Source organism: Muntiacus reevesi, chromosome 4, assembly GCF_963930625.1.
Source record: "Muntiacus reevesi chromosome 4, mMunRee1.1, whole genome shotgun sequence".
In the NCBI taxonomy this organism is placed as follows: Eukaryota; Metazoa; Chordata; class Mammalia; order Artiodactyla; family Cervidae; genus Muntiacus; species Muntiacus reevesi.
Window position 1 is genome coordinate 25979913 of NC_089252.1, and position 17727 is coordinate 25997639.

At 35.2% G+C, this 17727-nt stretch overlaps 1 non-coding gene across 1 annotated transcript; it reads right to left on the reverse strand.

Moving 5' to 3' along the window:
* Positions 1 to 12158: 12158 nt before the first annotated feature.
* On the reverse strand, positions 12159 to 12265 carry LOC136168037 (U6 spliceosomal RNA). Its single transcript, XR_010663202.1, has one exon. It is a non-coding gene; the product is annotated as a U6 spliceosomal RNA (small nuclear RNA).
* Positions 12266 to 17727: the final 5462 nt, after the last annotated feature.

A 17727-nucleotide genomic window follows, 5' to 3' on the forward strand; every position in this document is an offset into this window, starting at 1 on the left:
AAACACTGGTGATAGAATATGAAGAAGAGAAAAGAGGCAAGCCAAGACCTTGAGAAATATTTCAACTAATAGGAAATTTAGTAGAATAAAGCAAGAGAGATGATGAGACCAGGGAGGTAGCAGGAAAACCAGGAGATTATGTCACCATTAAAGCTACAGGCCAAAAAAAAATGTTTATGATATGAAGAAGGGGCATTTTTTAAAGGCCACTGAAAGGTCAAGTAAGATGAGTTCTGAAACATCCATTGACTTTGAACATGATGCCACTGAAGTAAGTATTCCTATTGAGTAATGGTAGCACTGTGGATTTTTCATACAGTGTAAATGTAAAAATGAATGGGGAGCACAGACAAATATTTAAAGAATATCAACTTTAAAAGAGAGTTGGGGAGGAGCCAAGATGGAGGAGGAGTAGGAAGGGGAGACCACTTTCTCTCCTAGAAATTCATCAAAAGAATAACTGAACGCAGAGCAAATTTCACAAAACAACTTCTGATCGCTAGCTGAGGTCATCAGACGCCCAGAAAAGCAGCCCATTGTCTTCGAAAGGAGGTAGGACAAAATATAAAAGATAAAAAGTGAGACAAAAGAGCTAAGGACGGAGATCCGTCCCGGGAAGGGTCTTAATAGAGGATATTTCCAGATACCGGGAAACCCTCGCACTGGTGGGGCCTGGGGGAAGTGTTTGAATCTCAGAGTTTGAATCTGACTGGGAGGGATACAATAAATAAAACCCACAGATTACGAGCCTAAAAGCAACTCCCAGCAGAAAAGTACCCCAGACGCCGGCAGTGACCGTCCAAAAGCCTCCATACCTACACTGAAACCAACCACCACCCAAGAGCCAATAAGTTTTAGAGCAAGACATACCACGCAAATTCTCCAGCAACGCAGGAACATAGCCCTGAACGTCAACATACAGACTGCCCAAGGTCACACCTAACACATAGACCCATCTCAAAATTCATTACTGGACACTCCATTGCTCTCCAAAGAGAAGAAATCAAGATTCACGCACCAGAACACTGACACAAGCTTCGCTAATCAGGAAACCTTGACAAGCCAATCGTCTAACCCCACCCACTGGGTAAAACCTCCACAATAAAAAGGAACCACAGGCCTCCAGAATACAGAAAGCCCACTCCAGACACAGCAATCTAAACAAGATGAAAAGGCAAAGAAATACCCAACAGGTAAAGGAACATGAAAAAGTCCACCAAGTCAAACAAAAGAGGAGGAGATAGGGAATCTACCTGAAAAAAGAATTTAGAATAAGGATAATAAAAAGGATCCAAAATCTTGAAAGCAAAATGGAGTTACAGATAAATAGCCTGGAGACAAAGATTGACAAGATGCAAGAAATGTTTAATAAAGACCTAGAAGAAATAAAAGAGTCAATTAAAAATGAATAATGCAATGAATGAGATCAAAAACACTCTGGAGGGAACCAAGAGTAGAATAACGGAGACAGAAGATAGGATAAGTGAGGTAGAAGATAGAATGGTGTAAATAAATGAAGCAGAGAGGAAAAAAGAAAAAAGGATCAAAAGAAATGAGGACAACCTCAGGGACCTCTGGGACAATGTGAAACACCCCAATATTCGAATCATAGGAGTCCCAGAAGAAGAAGACAAAAAGAAAGGCCATGAGAAAATACTCGAGGAGATAATAGCTGAAAACTTCCCTAAAATGGGGAAGGAAATAGCCACCCAAGTCCAAGAAACCCAGAGAGTCCCAAACAGGATAAACCCAAGGCAAAACACCCCAAGACACATATTAATCAAATTAACAAAGATCAAACACAAAGAACAAATACTAAAAGCAGCAAGGGAGAAACAACAAATAACACACAAAGGGATTCCTATAAGGATAACAGCTGATCTATCAATAGAAACCCTCCAGGCCAGAAGGGAATGGCAGGACATACTGAAAGTAATGAAAGAGAACAACCTACAACCTAGATTACTGTACCCAGCAAGGATCTCATTAAGATATGAAGGAGAATTCAAAAGCTTTACAGACAAGCAAAAGCTGAGAGAATTCAGCACCACCAAACCAGCTCTTCAACAAATGCTAAAGGATCTTCTCTAGACAGGAAATGCAGAAAGGCTGTATAATCGTGAGCCCAAAACAACAAAGTACATGGCAACAGGACCACACCTATCAATAATTACCTTAAATGTAAATGGGTTGAATGCCCCAACCAAAAGACAAAGATTGGCTGAATGGATACAAAAACAAGACCCCTATATATGCTGTCTACAAGAGACCCACCTCAAAACCAGAGACACATACAGACTAAAAGTGAAGGGCTGGAAAAAAATATTTCACGCAAACAGAGACCAAAAGAAAGCAGGAGTCGCAATACTCATATCAGATAAAATAGACTTTAAAATAAAGGCTGTGAAAAGAGACAAAGAAGGACACTACATAATGATCAAAGGGTCAATCCAAGAAGAAGATATAACAATTATAAATATATATGCACCCAACATAGGAGCACCGCAATATATACGGCAAACGCTAATGAGTATGAAAGAGGAAATTAATAGTAACACAATAATAGTGGGAGACTTTAATACCCCACTCACAATTATGGATAGATCAACTAAACAGAAAATCAACAAGGAAACACAAACCTTAAAAGATACAATGGACCAACTAGACCTAATTGATATCTATAGGACATTTCACCCCAAAACAACCAACTTCACCTTTTTCTCAAGTGCACACGGAACCTTCTCCAGAAGAGATCACATCCTGGGCCATAAATCTGGTCTTGGAAAATTCAAAAAAATTGAAATCATTCCAGTCATCTTTTCTGACCACAGTGCAGTAAGATTAGATCTCAATTACAGGGAAAAAATTGTTAAAAATCCCAACATATGGAGGCTAAATAACACGCTTCTGAATAACCAACAAATCATAGAAGAAATCAAAAAAGAAATCAAAATATGTTTAGAAACGAATGAAAATGAAAACACAACAACCCAAAACCTATGGGACACTGTAAAAGCAGTGCTAAGGGGAAGGTTCTTAGCATAACAGGCTTACATCAAGAAACAAGAAAAAAGCCAAATAAATAACCTAACTCTACACCTAAAGCAATTAGAGAAGGAAGAAATGAAGAACCCCAGGGTTAGCAGAAGGAAAGAAATCTTAAAAATTAGGGCAGAAATAAATGCAAAAGAAACTAAAGAGACCATAGCAAAAATCAACAAAGCTAAAAGCTGGTTTTTTGAAAAAATAAACAAAATTGACAAACCATTAGCAAGACTCATTAAGAAACAAAGAGAGAAGAACCAAATTAACAAAATAAGAAATGAAAAGGGTGAGATCACAACAGACAACACTGAAATCCAAAGGATCATAAGAGACTACTACCAGCAGCTCTATGCCAATAAAATGGACAACTTGGATGAAATGGACAAATTCTTAGAGAAATATAACTTTCCAAAACTGAACCAGGAAGAAATAGAAGATCTTAACAGAACCATCACAAGCAAGGAAATCAAAACTGTAATCAAAAATCTTCCAGCAAAAAAAAAGCCCAGGACCGGATGGCTTCACAGCTGAATTCTACCAAAAATTTAGAGAAAAGCTAACACCTATCTTACTCAAACTCTTCCAGAAAATTGCAGATGAAGGTAAACTTCCAAACTCATTCTATGAGGCCACCATCACCCTAATTCCAAAACCAGACAAAGATGCCACAAAAAAGGAAAACTACAGGCCAATATCACTGATGAACATAGATGCAAAAATCCTTAACAAAATTCTAGCAAACAGAATCCAACAACATATTAAAAAAATCATACACCATGACCAAGTGGGCTTTATCCCAGGAATGCAAGGATTCTTTAATATCCGCAAATCGATCAACGTAATACACCACATTAACAAATTGGAAGATAAAAACCATATGATTATCTCAATAGATGCAGAGAAAGCCTTTGACAAAATTCAACACTCATTTATGATTAAAACTCTCCAGAAAGCAGGAATAGAAGGAACATACCTCAACATAATAAAAGCTGTATATGACAAACCCACAGCAAGCATCACCCTCAATGGTGAAAAATTGAAAGCATTTCCTCTGAAATCAGGAACAAGACAAGGATGCCCACTCTCACCACTACTATTCAACATAGTGTTGGAAGTTTTGGCCACAGCAATCAGAGCAGAAAAAGACGTAAAAGGAATCCAGATAGGAAAAGAAGAAGTGAAACTCTCGCTGTTTGCAGATGACATGATCCTCTACATAGAAAACCCTAAAGACTCTTCCAGAAAATTACTAGAGCTAATCAATGAATATAGTAAAGTCGCAGGATATAAAATTAACACACAGAAATCCCTTGCATTCCTATGTACGAACAATGAAAAAACAGAAAGAGAAATTAAGGAAACAATACCATTCACCATTGCAACAAAAAGAATAAAATACTTAGGAGTATATCTACCTAAAGAAACAAAAAACCTATACATAGAAAACTATAAAACATTGATGAAAGAAATCAAAGAGGACACAAACAGATGGAGAAACATACTGTGTTCATGGATTGGAAGAATCAATATTGTCAAAATGGCTATTCTACCCAAAGCAATCTATAGATTCAATGCAATCCCTATCAAGCTACCAACAGTATTTTTCACAGAACTAGAACAAATAATTTCACAATTTGTATGGAAAAACAAAAAACCTCGAATAGCCAAAGTAATCTTGAGAAAGAAGAATGGAACTGGAGGAATCAACCTGCCTGACTTCAGACTCTACTACAAAGCCACAGTCATCAAGACAGTATGGTACTGGCACAAAGACAGAAATATAGACCAATGGAACAGAATAGAAAGCCCAGAGATAAATCCATGAATGTATGGACACCTTATCTTTGACAAAGGAGGCAAAGATATACAATGGAAAAAAGACAATCTCTTTAACAAGTGGTGCTGGGAAAACTGGTCAACCACTTGTAAAAGAATGAAACTAGATCACTTTCTAACACCATACACAAAAATAAACTCAAAATGGATTAAAGATCTAAATGTAAGACCAGAAACTATAAAACTCCTAGAGGAGAACATAGGCAAAACACTCTCCGACATAAATCACTGCAAGATCTTCTATGATCCACCTCCCAGAATATTGGAAATAAAAGCAAAAATAAACAAATGGGACCTAATGAAAATTAAAAGCTTTAGCACAACAAAGGAAACTATAAGCAAGGTGAAGAGACAGCCCTCAGATTGGGAGAAAATAATAGCAAATGAGGAAACAGACAAAGGATTAATCTCAAAAATATACAAACAACTCCTGAAGCTCAATTCCAGAAAAATAAATGACCCAATCAAAAAATGGGCCAAAGAACTAAACAGACATTTCTCCAAAGAAGACATACAGATGGCTAACAAACACATGAAAAGATGCTCCACATCACTCATTATCAGAGAAATGCAAATCAAAACCACAATGAGGTACCATTACACGCCAGTCAGGATGGCTGCTATCCAAAAGTCTATAAGCAATAAATGCTGGAGAGGGTGTGGAGAAAAGGGAACCCTCTTACACTGTTGGTGGGAATGCAAACTAGTACAGCCACTATGGAAAACAGTGTGGAGATTTCTTAAAAAACTGGAAATAGAACTACCATATGACCCAGCAATACCACTTCTGGGCATACACACTGAGGAATCCAGATCTGAAAGAGACATGTGCACCCCAATGTTCATCGCAGTACTGTTTATAATAGCCAGGACATGGAAGCAACCTAGATGCCCATCAGCAGACGAATGGATAAGGAAGCTGTGGTACATATACACCATGGAATATTACTCAGCCGTTAAAAAGAATTCATTTGAATCAGTTCTAATGAGATGGATGAAACTGGAGCCCATTATACAGAGTGAAGTAAGCCAGAAAGATAAAGAACATTACAGTATACTAACAGATATATACGGAATTTAGAAAGAGACGCAGAAGTACAGAAAAGACTTTTGAACTCTGTGGGAGAAGGTGAGGGTGGGATGTTTCGAAAGAACAGCATGTATATTATCTGTGGTGAAACAGACCACCAGCCCAGGTGGGAGGCATGAGTCAAGTGCTCGGGCCTGGTGGGCTGGGAAGACCCAGAGGGGTTGGGTGGAGAGGGAGGTGGGATGGGGGATCGGGATGGGGAATATGTGTAACTCTATGGCTGATTCATATCAATGTATGACAAAACCCACTGAAAAATTTAAAAAAATTAAAAAAAAAAAACAAAAAAAAATAAATAAAAGAGAGTTGGGGGATAAGAAGGTGTCTGAGATACTAGGTTCAAATATCTATAACTTTTTTTAAAAAGTTAAGATTTTGAGATCTTTTGACTTCCCCCTCCAATATATATATTCATATAACACACCCTATGCACTTTTATTATTAAACTGGGTAATGAAAGCATGTTTTTTGTTCTTTTCTAATTATATAATGATTCCCCTTTAGCTGTCATTACATGAAGTATATATACCTATATATATTACATCACATACATATACATTACATATATACATACACACATATATGCATACATATATTACATATATACATATATATTACATTACATGAAGTGTGTGTGTGTGTGTATATGTATATATATATATATATATATACACACACATACATACATATAAAACATGAAACAAAGATACTTTTCAACCCCATGGACTATACAGTCCATGGAATTCTCCAGGACAGAATGCTGGAATGGGTAGTCTTTCACTTCTCCAGGAGATCTTCCCAACCCAGGGATGAAACTCAGGTCTCCTGCATTGCAGGTGGATTCTTTACCAGCTGAGCCACAAGGGAAGCCTGAGAATACTGGAGTGGGTAGCCTATCCCTTCTTCAGCAGATCTTCCTGACCCAGGAATCAAACTGGGGTCTCCTCCATTGCAAGCAAATTTTTTACCAACTGAGCTATCAGAGAAGCCCAGTATATTTCAGAAGTGCAATAAAATTCTATTAAATTTCTTACCACAAATACAGTTAGACATGTATTTGACTTGAGCTCTGTAACAGACTCATAAATAATACTTAATACTATCTTTGATATTTTTCCTATGAGAAATTAGTCTACTGGTCAACAAGCTCATGCCTAGGCACATCTATATGCCTTTAGGCAACAACTTTCCTAGAAAGTTTTTTAAAAAGCTTAGTAGAGGCAAGTAGTTCAAAAATGGCTGAATTCTGTCAATACTATATACAAAGTTTAGATACCAGCAGAAGAAATTAACTAAAGTCATATAATCTCTCCTCTTGGCTTGCCAGAATTCCTATGATATGTTTTATATTAGAGGATAAGTAATTGGAACACCAGGGCTTCCCTGGTGACTCAGGCGGTAAACAATTTGCCTGTAATGCGGGAGACCTGGGTTCGATCCCTGGATCAGAAGAATTCCCTGGAGAAAGAAATGGCAATCCACTCTAGTATTCTTTCCTAGAGAATTTTATGAACAGAGGAGCCTGGCAGGCTACAGTCCTTGCAGTTGCAAAGAATTGGACAGACTGAGTGATTAACACTTTCACTAGCTGCATGACTCTCAATAAGTTATTTTATGCATTTATATCCCAGCTTCAAATTTAATATAAAATTATAATTTTCTAAAGTGTTCCTGCATGAATCAAAGACTATACAAATATTAGATATTTTTATTACTATCATTATAATAAAACTCTATTCATCAAAAAGAAATTTGCAACTTATAGCTAGGTTATTTATTATTTGCTAAATTTCTTTTGTATTAATAATCATTATGGGTATAATCTTACTCTGCTAAGCCAGCATGTATTCTTGTGTATGATTATGAAATCTTATCAAACCATTGAATATTACAGGTGAAAGCTGAAATTTTGGTGTCAGAATTTATACTTATAAATTTTGGATTTGCCACTTAATAACTCTGCTACACTGATCAAGTTACTTACCTTCTCTCTGCCCCAAGTTAATAATCTTTAAAATAATAATAATTATATTATAGAGTATAATGTGGATTAAATAGGTAAGTATATGCAAAGAAGAATTAACAATAATGTCAACAATAAATTTAGCTTTGATAACTTGGAAACACTTTAGACGGAAAGGTAAATATTCTTCATGAGAAATTAAAGCTATTTAAAATAAAAATGGTATTTTCTTCTTACTTTGATCTTAAAGAGGAGCATAGAATTTGGTCAAAAAATGTGTCCATTTGGAAAAAATCCTATAAATTGATTTATATTTGTAAAAGCTTGGAAATGTAACCATAATACTTCAGAAAATGATCAAACTTCAGAATTTTCAAAGTAGTCTCAAAAAGTCTTTTTTCACTATATTACTACTAAAATAATATATGATTTTTCCATTTTTATTTTGCAGGCTAAATTTTTGACATCTTTATTGAGATGTAATTTACATATTGGGCTTCCCTGATGGCTCAGTGTTAAAGAATCCATCTGTCAAGCAAGAGACATGGATTTGATCCCTGGGTCTGGATGATTCCCTGGAGAAGGAAATGGCAACCCACTCCAGTATTCTTGCTGGGAAATCCCATGGACAGTGGAGTCTAGTGGGCTACAGTCCATACCATAGGGCTACAAAAGAGTTGGACAAAACTTAGAGACTGAAGGACAACAACAATAGTTTACATCCCATAAAATCCAAGCATTTAAAGTGTTCAATTCAGATTGTTTTCAGTTTATTCACAGAATTATGCAACCACTACCAATATCAATTAAGGCATTTTCACCTGCAAAAGAGAAGCCTTGTGCCCCTTGGCAGTAACCTCTGTTTCTCTCCAACTGCCCCTCCAGCTCTCTTACCACTAATATACTTTCTGACTCTGTAGTTGTAAGCTGTTTCATCTAAAATAGTAGACAGTTAACTTTTTTTTAACTGCAGTCTGCTGTGCTGCAGTCCATGGGGTCACAAGGAGTCAGACATGACTGAGCAACTGAACTGAACTGAACTTTTTTTAAAAAAGGAAATACTTAAATATGAAAGGGTTAAATATTGCAAAAACCTAGGAGTGAAATCTCACTGAAATCTAGCTTCTGTTCATTTTGAGAAACTATACACATTTTTCTAATAGAGGACTGTATTAAATTCAGAAGGCTCGAGGTTAAGAATTCTGTGTACATCTCAATAACACTGGGACAGGTTACATCACGACCATATTAAAGAAATAATTCTGTTTTGGCATTGGGCATGATTTACCACATCACACTCTTTTAAAATGCAAATAAGGTCGCTTCACTTTCCATGTGGAGAATATTAAGACAGCAGTTGGATTTAGACCAAAATAATAAAATAAAATGCAAGCAGCAGTGTAACTAGCATGAAAGCACAATCCATGTTAAAAATATTTCAGAGAGTTCACCAATAAATTCCTCAGTGTATGGGAGTCCTTTCAGAGGTTATTCGTGACATGACAACTTTGGTTAATTTTATCCAATTTCACACTACAATAATTTACTTTTTAAAATATATTCATTTATTTTCATTTATTTGGCTGTGATGGGTCTTAGTTGCAGCATGTGGCATCTAGTTCCCTGACCAGGGAATGAACCTGGGCCTTCTGCATTGGGAACGTGGAGTCTTAGCCACTGGACCAGCGAAGTCCCCTAATAATTTCTTTTAATTTTGATTCTCTCTGAACAATCAGTGGCCTCCAATATTACATGCATCTATATTTCATTATTACTTGAAAAACTGATTATTGCTTTACTTTTTAAATTTAGAGGCATCCACTTGCAACTGTTAACATAAAAAAAAAAATGAAATGAAGTCGTTCAGTTGTGTCCGACTCTTTGCGACTCCATGGACTGTAGCTCACCAGGCTCCTCTATCCATGGGATTCTCCAGGCAAGAATACTGGAGTGGGCTGCCATTTCCTTCTCCAGGGCATCTTCCCAACCCAGGGATGAACCCAGGTCTCCCACGTTGCAGGCAGACGCTTTATCCTCTGAGCCACAAAGGAAGCTGTTAACATACTCCTATACATTTATATTTTTATGTATTCAAAAGATATAATAATGAATAATATCTTTAATCATCTTTAGCATGTATATGCCATTCTATTATTTAAATAATACAAAATCTATATTGATTTATTAAACAGATTTACTGGAGTATGACTGACAAAATTGTATTTAGGGTGTACAACATAATAATTTGATATATGTTTACACTATAAAAATGATTACTGCAATAAAAGTCATTAACACATCTATCACCTCAGATAGTTACCTTTGTGTGTGTGTGTGTGTGTGTGTGTGTGTGTGTGTGTGTGTGTGTGTGTGTAGTGAGGATGCTTAAGATCTATTATATTAACAAATTGTAAAGTATATTTCATTTTAAATGTCACCATGCTGTATATTAGATCTCCAGAATGTATTCATCTTATAGTTGAAAATTTATACATTTTGACCAATACCTCCCCAATTTCCCTACTCCCTAATACTCTTCTACTGTTTCTATTAGTTCAACTATTTTAGATTCCACATATACATGAAATCATGCAGTATTTCGTCTAATGTATCTTGTTTATTTCACTTGGTAAAATGCCCTCCAGGTTCATCCAAGTTGTTGCAATTGGCAGGATTTCATTTTTTTTTTTTCAAAGTTGAAATTTTACATCTATACATTTGTTGTTGGTGGTGATGTTTAGTCGTTAAGTTATGTCCAACTTTTGCAACACCATGGACTGTACCCTGCCAGGGTCCTCTGTCCATGGGATCTCTCAGGCAAGAAACGTAGAGTGGGTTGTTATTTCCTTCTGCAGGGGATCTTCTCGACCCAGGGACTGAATCCGAGTCTCCTGCATTGGCAGGCAGATTCTTTATGACTGAGCCACCTATATTCTACCTATTCTTTATCCATCAAAGGACACTTAGATTGTTTCCATACTTGGCTATTGCAAGCAATGTTGCAGTTAAACATGGGAGGGCATATATATCTTCAAGATAATGATTTAATTTCTTTTGGAGATATATATGCAGAAGTGGGATTGCTAGACCATACAATAGTTGTATTTTTTAATTTTTGAGGAAACTCCATACTGTTTCCCATAATGGCTATAACAATTTACATTCTACCAACTGTGCACAAAGGTTCTCTTTTTTCCTATGCCTTTACCAACACCTGTGATCTTTTTTAACTTTTTAAAAACAGTCAACCTAAGTGGTATAACATGATATCTCACTGTGATTTTGATTTGCATTTCCCTAATGACTAGTGATTGATGCAGAAATATATATATTTTACATATTCAAATTATATAATAGTGCATTGATTATATACTTATATAACCATCTGGGCATGTGTATATCATTTCATTATTCTAATAATATAAAGTCTGTGCTTTAGTATATCATGGCTCATTAGATTATAGCAGCTCCTATTACTGCCTTATCCCTAAAATAATTAGTCTGATGTTAGTTAGGCCCTAAAAAGATAAATGCCATAAGCATATAAAAATATAACTTCTGGCTTAATTATGTCCTGGTGTTTGGGAAGGATTTGTAATTGTTTAAAAAAGTAAAAAATATATTTAAATCAATTTAAAAGCACTAAATACTAACTGGTAAGGGAAATAAATTCAGTATTTATAAAACAATGTCTCACTTTTTCATACCAAACTAATATACTGTAAGTATCTTATATGTACAAAAAGGAGACACTTCAATATTTCGAAAAGTACAAAATGTACACTAAAACAATTGGAAGGAAATGTTTTATAATAAAATATTTGAATAACAATTTTTTCCTCTGGAAAAAATGTGTGATACTCCCTTATCACACAGAGTATCACACGTTCTCTGGAAGGAAGTGGCACTAAGGAAAATAATGAGTGAATGCCACAATTTGGATCTAAATGGAATTTAGTATTTGACCACAAATCGATTCTTGATTTTGCTACTATTTACTTATCTATATGGCCGTGAGAAAGTCATTACTTTTTTTTTTTTTTGAGTTGAAGGATAATTGCTTTACAGAATTTTGTTGATTTCTGCCAAGCACCAATGTGAATCGCCACAGACCTCCCTCTGAACCTCCTTTTCATCTCCGCCATCCCACCCTCTAGGTTGTTTCAGGGCCCCTGTTTGAGTTCACTGAGGCACACAGCAAATTTCCATACACACTATATATTTAAGAATATGAACTGCTTCAAGAATTTGTGAGTCATCCTTTCACAGGGGCCATGCTAATTTCCTCTGTATCATTCTAATTTTAGTAGATATGCTGCTGAAGTGAGCACAATGGAATGTTTCATCATTCATCTGAAAACCGGGAACTCTACACTCATTGATTTAATAACTTAACTGACATACCAACATAAAGGATTATAAATAAGCACTTATATGGTCTTTCATTTGATACTTCTTAATATTGACTGAAGTAGGCAGAGCAGTACCTACTTTTACTGTCTTGAAAATATGAAATATGAGTCCACGCCCTTGTTTGTCCTTATTTTATAAGAAAATAAATTAAAAGACCTACTTAAGAACAAGGTCTACTGATATTTGGCTTACTGCGTTCCCACTGCATGCTCAAGTTACCTTAGATTATTATTACAAACTATAACTTATACATGATTCCTATTTGAGCAGTTAGAGTTGGAAAATCCATTTATAACCAATTGAAAAACGCTCATTGAGCTGCTGCAAAGTACTTTTATATGACATTAGTTGAAATCTATTTAGAAAAAAAAAAATGCTTCTTCCATAAGTGGAGATTTGTGTTAAATCCTCTTGCTTGGATATTATCTATTCTCCAACCAGCCAAATAAATACATCCTTCATAATTTATGGGATTTATTTAATTACCCTGTATATCAGTCCTCATTGATATAGAAAAATGTCTGTTCTTTATTATATTTTAACTCATGTTCTGATTTTGTTCTCACTTACTCTAAGGGAAGAGGGTATGACCAGTGCGTTCTCTTGGCAAAACTCTATTAGCCTTTGCCTTGGTTCATTTTGTACTCCAAGGCCAAATTTGCCTGTTACTCCAGGTGTTTCTTGACTCCATACTTTTGCATTCCAGTCCCCTATAATGAAAAGGACATGTTTTAGGGGGTGTTAGTTCTAAAAGGTCTTGTAGGTCTTCATAGAATCATTCAACTTCATCTTCTTTAGTGTTACTGGTCAGGGCATAGACGCGGATAATCGTGATAATGAATAGTGTGCCTTGGAAACCAACAGAGATAATTCTGTCATTGATTCATTTGAAAAGATCCTGATGTTGGGAAAGATTGAAGGCAGGAGAAGAAGGGGACGACAGAGGATGAGACGGTTGGATGGCATCACCGACTCAATGGACACGAGTTTGGGTAAATTCTGGGATTTGGTGATGGACAGGGAGGCCTGGCATGGTGCAGTTCATGGGGTTGCAAAGAGTCAGACACAACTGAGCGACTGAACTGAACTGAACTCTAAGGGAGTATCATACATTTTGGAAGCTAAAATTTGTTAAAAACTTACTTCCACATTCAGAAATAACATATCAAATATTGGTGACATGCTAGGAAGAACACTAAAGTTGGAATCAGATGTTTAAGATTATGTCCTTTCTCTCCCACAAGCCAGTTTTATATCTTTGAGTCCCTATTTTCTCATTCTGTACATATGCGAGTTGGGACACATTTGCCTTTAAAATACCTTCTGATTCCACAAGTCTCTGATATTTTGAAAATAATTAGATCATTGTGGGAAAAATATAAGGGTATTTTTCATACACTCAGTTTAGCACTTACTCAAACACTCTAGCACTTACTCCCTGAGATTTCATGATTTTTTTTGTAACTTAAAATATTTATTTATTCCTTGAACTGAAGGGGGAAAGAGAAGTTAAAGAAATTAAAGACAAAAAGGTTCGCTTTATAAATAAAATAGATATAAAACAGGTAGAAAATGTTTTTAATGAGAATCCTTATCTTCTTTGCAAACTACATAAATACAACACAAACGAAGAGTTTTTAGATGCTCTGCTACTTAGTTAAATAATCTGCCTCATATATTAGTTTTCACTTTTTTCATAGATTTAACATTGCTATGGGTTCAAAAGGATTATCCCCATTTCTTTTATTCTTTCGTCACTGTTAACAAGACAGTTATACATTTTTAGCTTCAAGATACTATTAGAAAATGTGTACACATACACACAAAAATACTATTAGAAAATGATTCCTTTTATTATATAAATTAAATGAACACTATCTTGCCTGCTTGAGTTTATTTTAAGCTGCTGTGTCCACCATAAGTGTATACTTTTTCCTTCTTCTCATTATTTTATACAATTCTGTATTTTCTGAAGATCTTCCATATGAGAAAGAGGATATAAATTCTGGTGAGTTCTAGCTAGATTTCCCTTAATCTACTTCAGGAATCCCACGTGTTCAGCCAGGCTATGCAGAGTATGCTCGGCTATCTGGAATACCCTGCTTTGGCAGGAATCCACCTTTGGGGGACGCAGGGGCAGTTCTCTAACAGGCTCTCTTTTATGGTGAACCTTTGCAGCGACCAGTGGCAGCGTCCCAAATCATTAGGAAAGCTTCCACACCTCTCTTTTCTCCTATGTAATACTTTTGTCAAATAAATATCATCATTCCTTAACTTCTGCTTTTTACTGAAACAATATATTTTTAAGATATCATGACAAACAAAATTATATTTTTTAAATATAATTTAGTCTGCTAACAATACTCTTAAATGATGACACATGCAATAAAATACTCAGGAATAGGTCAAATACTTCGTTTCCAAAGGGTGATCCATGACCAGAATCATTGGCAATACCTGACGTAATTGTCAGAAAGCAGAAATTTAGAAGTTTAGAGCAGAGCTACAGAATCAACAGCACTGCTATACTAGATATACTGTTACCTTTTATCTTCCCTAGGCAAATCATAACAAAGATTATGCTTAATGTTGAACTCTTAGAAACTATACTAAAACATGTCCTCATACTGAAAGAAACAATCTAAAATCTTTTACACATAAATTATAGATTTGTCACAATTTGTCATGCTACTTAAATATGAGAATTTTAACTATTTTTCTGAACCCTCTTTTATGCTATTTTTCTTTGAAAAATTATTGCATGTCTCATATAAAATGTTATGTTAACTATATCATTTGTTCTGTTAATCATAACATTTTTAATCTACTATGGGTCAAAAAAATTAGATAGAAAGTATATTATAATTAAGTGATAAACTAAATAAGCTTTCAATTAGGCCTAAAGTATTCTTTCAGCTAGTAAATTTTATACATGAATAAGATGGCAACATTGCAACTCAATAAGAATGGATAGAGTCCTTATTCTCTACGTATGGCTTTCACTCAGAATGAGGAGTCTTAAATAAATGATATCTAAGAAAATGAAGTTTTAAATGAAACAATAATTATTATCATTTATTGTTGTGATCTTAAATGACTTAAGTAGTATGCTATGTTCTTTTTTTATATCTATATTCTAATAGAAACCATCATTCTATTTATAATCATCTCTAGATATAATTTTAAAACACTCATTAATTCTGACTTTATTCTGATCTTATTACAAATTAGAACCTAGAAACATAGGCCCTAGTAGAACAATTGAAATAAAAGAAATGACTAGCCTCAATATCAATGCTTTTTTATTGCCATGAAGAAAATTTTACCTAGAACATAAAGCTGATTTTCTGCCAGATAAAAATTCCCATTATGCCATATAATATATAATTTGTACCACATAATTGCACACTTCGGAAAAACCAGAATACTTATATTAAATCAAATGAAATCATATTAGAAACTAATAAAGTTTTATTAGGAATCTTTTCAAAATACCATTTTGAATGATTAAACTACTTTATTGATAGGTAAAAATGACTAAAATGACAACTAGAAGTATTGTTTAAAATATATTGCCTTGCAAAGATTAAACATGGACACTCAATTGAATTCCTTCTTTCAGTTCTGCAGTTATCTTGGAAATTCTGAAATAACAAATCTTATGAAAACACAAACACCTCTCTAAGACACAGTTGGATCAGAAAACACTACAGTAGTCATAAGATAATTTCACCTGCTTACTAACTCAATTATGTTTTTATTTTAATTTTGTTATAAAAGTCATTTCAGAAAATATTTAGAAGAGAAAATTTAAAGCAAGTGTAACTTAAACCAATTTTCTCTTTTGAATTGGAAAATGAGTGGAAATAGTAAAAGGTTTGGCAGGAAGCAAGGGATATAATACAGACTTGGATCTATTTAGTTCATCAGCCCTTAGTCACCTTTTTGCATTACAGCATTTTGCATCACACTAACAATAATGAGCTGAAATAATTAAAGATGTGATGAAGCAGCACAATGTAAGAGTCAGGTAAACTGTAGAAACGCTCTCAGATTTTTATTATACAGTTGTATGTAAATGGCAATGTATTTTCTAGCTGAAAACATACAAGTATATGAAATATTTGCAAATAATCATGCCCCAAATATTCTCCAATAAGTTGACTGAGTTAAATATTATCACTCTAGGTTTAAAATGGCAAAAAAAGTTCAACATCGGGTTTCTAGTTTTGCATATAAGGAAGTAAGAAATCACAACTTTATCTTAACAACAAGTAAAAAGCTGAGTTGATGGAAAAAAATCAACAACTCCTCTTGGATCTGTAAGAGAGGTAAGAAAACAGGGTAAACTGCTGTCCCAAGATTGGAGAGATAGCTGAATACAGGGAGTCATGGCTTAGAGGCACAGAGATTCTGCTAAGGTAGGAAAGCCTCCACTTTAACTGATGAATCGTTGAGTGCCTCGGTCTGAAAGTTAAAAACTCCAGAGGACTCATTCGTAGAAGGTGCTCCACAGCGTTGTGAGATATTCCTCTTGGAGCTGGAGCAGGTTCTCACAGTAAATATAAAAAAATATCCCATTGTAATTTCTGTAAGGAGAGGGCAAACGAACCATCCTGAAATATAATAGAGCACATGCTGTTCTGTTCAATGAAGTCTGCTCTTAGGAGAAATTGGTGAACCAAAGCCTAACCCGCTGGGGTATTAATCAGAGTTTGAATGATTTGGGGTAAGTGAAATACGAAGCTCTAGTCAGCTCCATGTGGAAAAGGGGAAACACCAACTCCGTCCACTCTAACCATCTACTCTCACACTAAGTATGAAGGGGAAACAAACCTGAGAAACACCTGTGACGTTCACTGTCCAGAGGCTCAGGCTGACTGAAAAACGGAGCCCTAAACTCAGTACTACAGAATGTTTCTCCGTCCCCTATATCTCACCACCACATTACTATTTATAGCATTTCCTTTACCTAACATGCCTGGCTACTGAGGAAAAAATTACAAGGCCCATTAAGAAGTTAAAGACACAATCTGAAGAGAGAGAGAAAGCATCAGAATCAACTACGGTAGGGATGCTGGAATTTTCAGGCCAGGAATAAGTATGATTACTACTCTACTGAATTAAATAATATACAATAACAAGTGGATCGTGTAAGCAGAAAGATGAAAGTGTTAAGAAAGGATTAAAGAGAAATATCAAAGGACAAAAACACTGTAACAGAGATAAAGAATGTCTCTGGTGGATTCACTATTAGATGGGGCATGTCTGAGGAAAGAATCTCTGAATTTGAGGTTACCTCAACAGATCTTCAAAACTAAAAAACAAAGTGAGCAACATCTAGAAAAAGGAAACAAAACAGAATATCTAAAGACTTTGG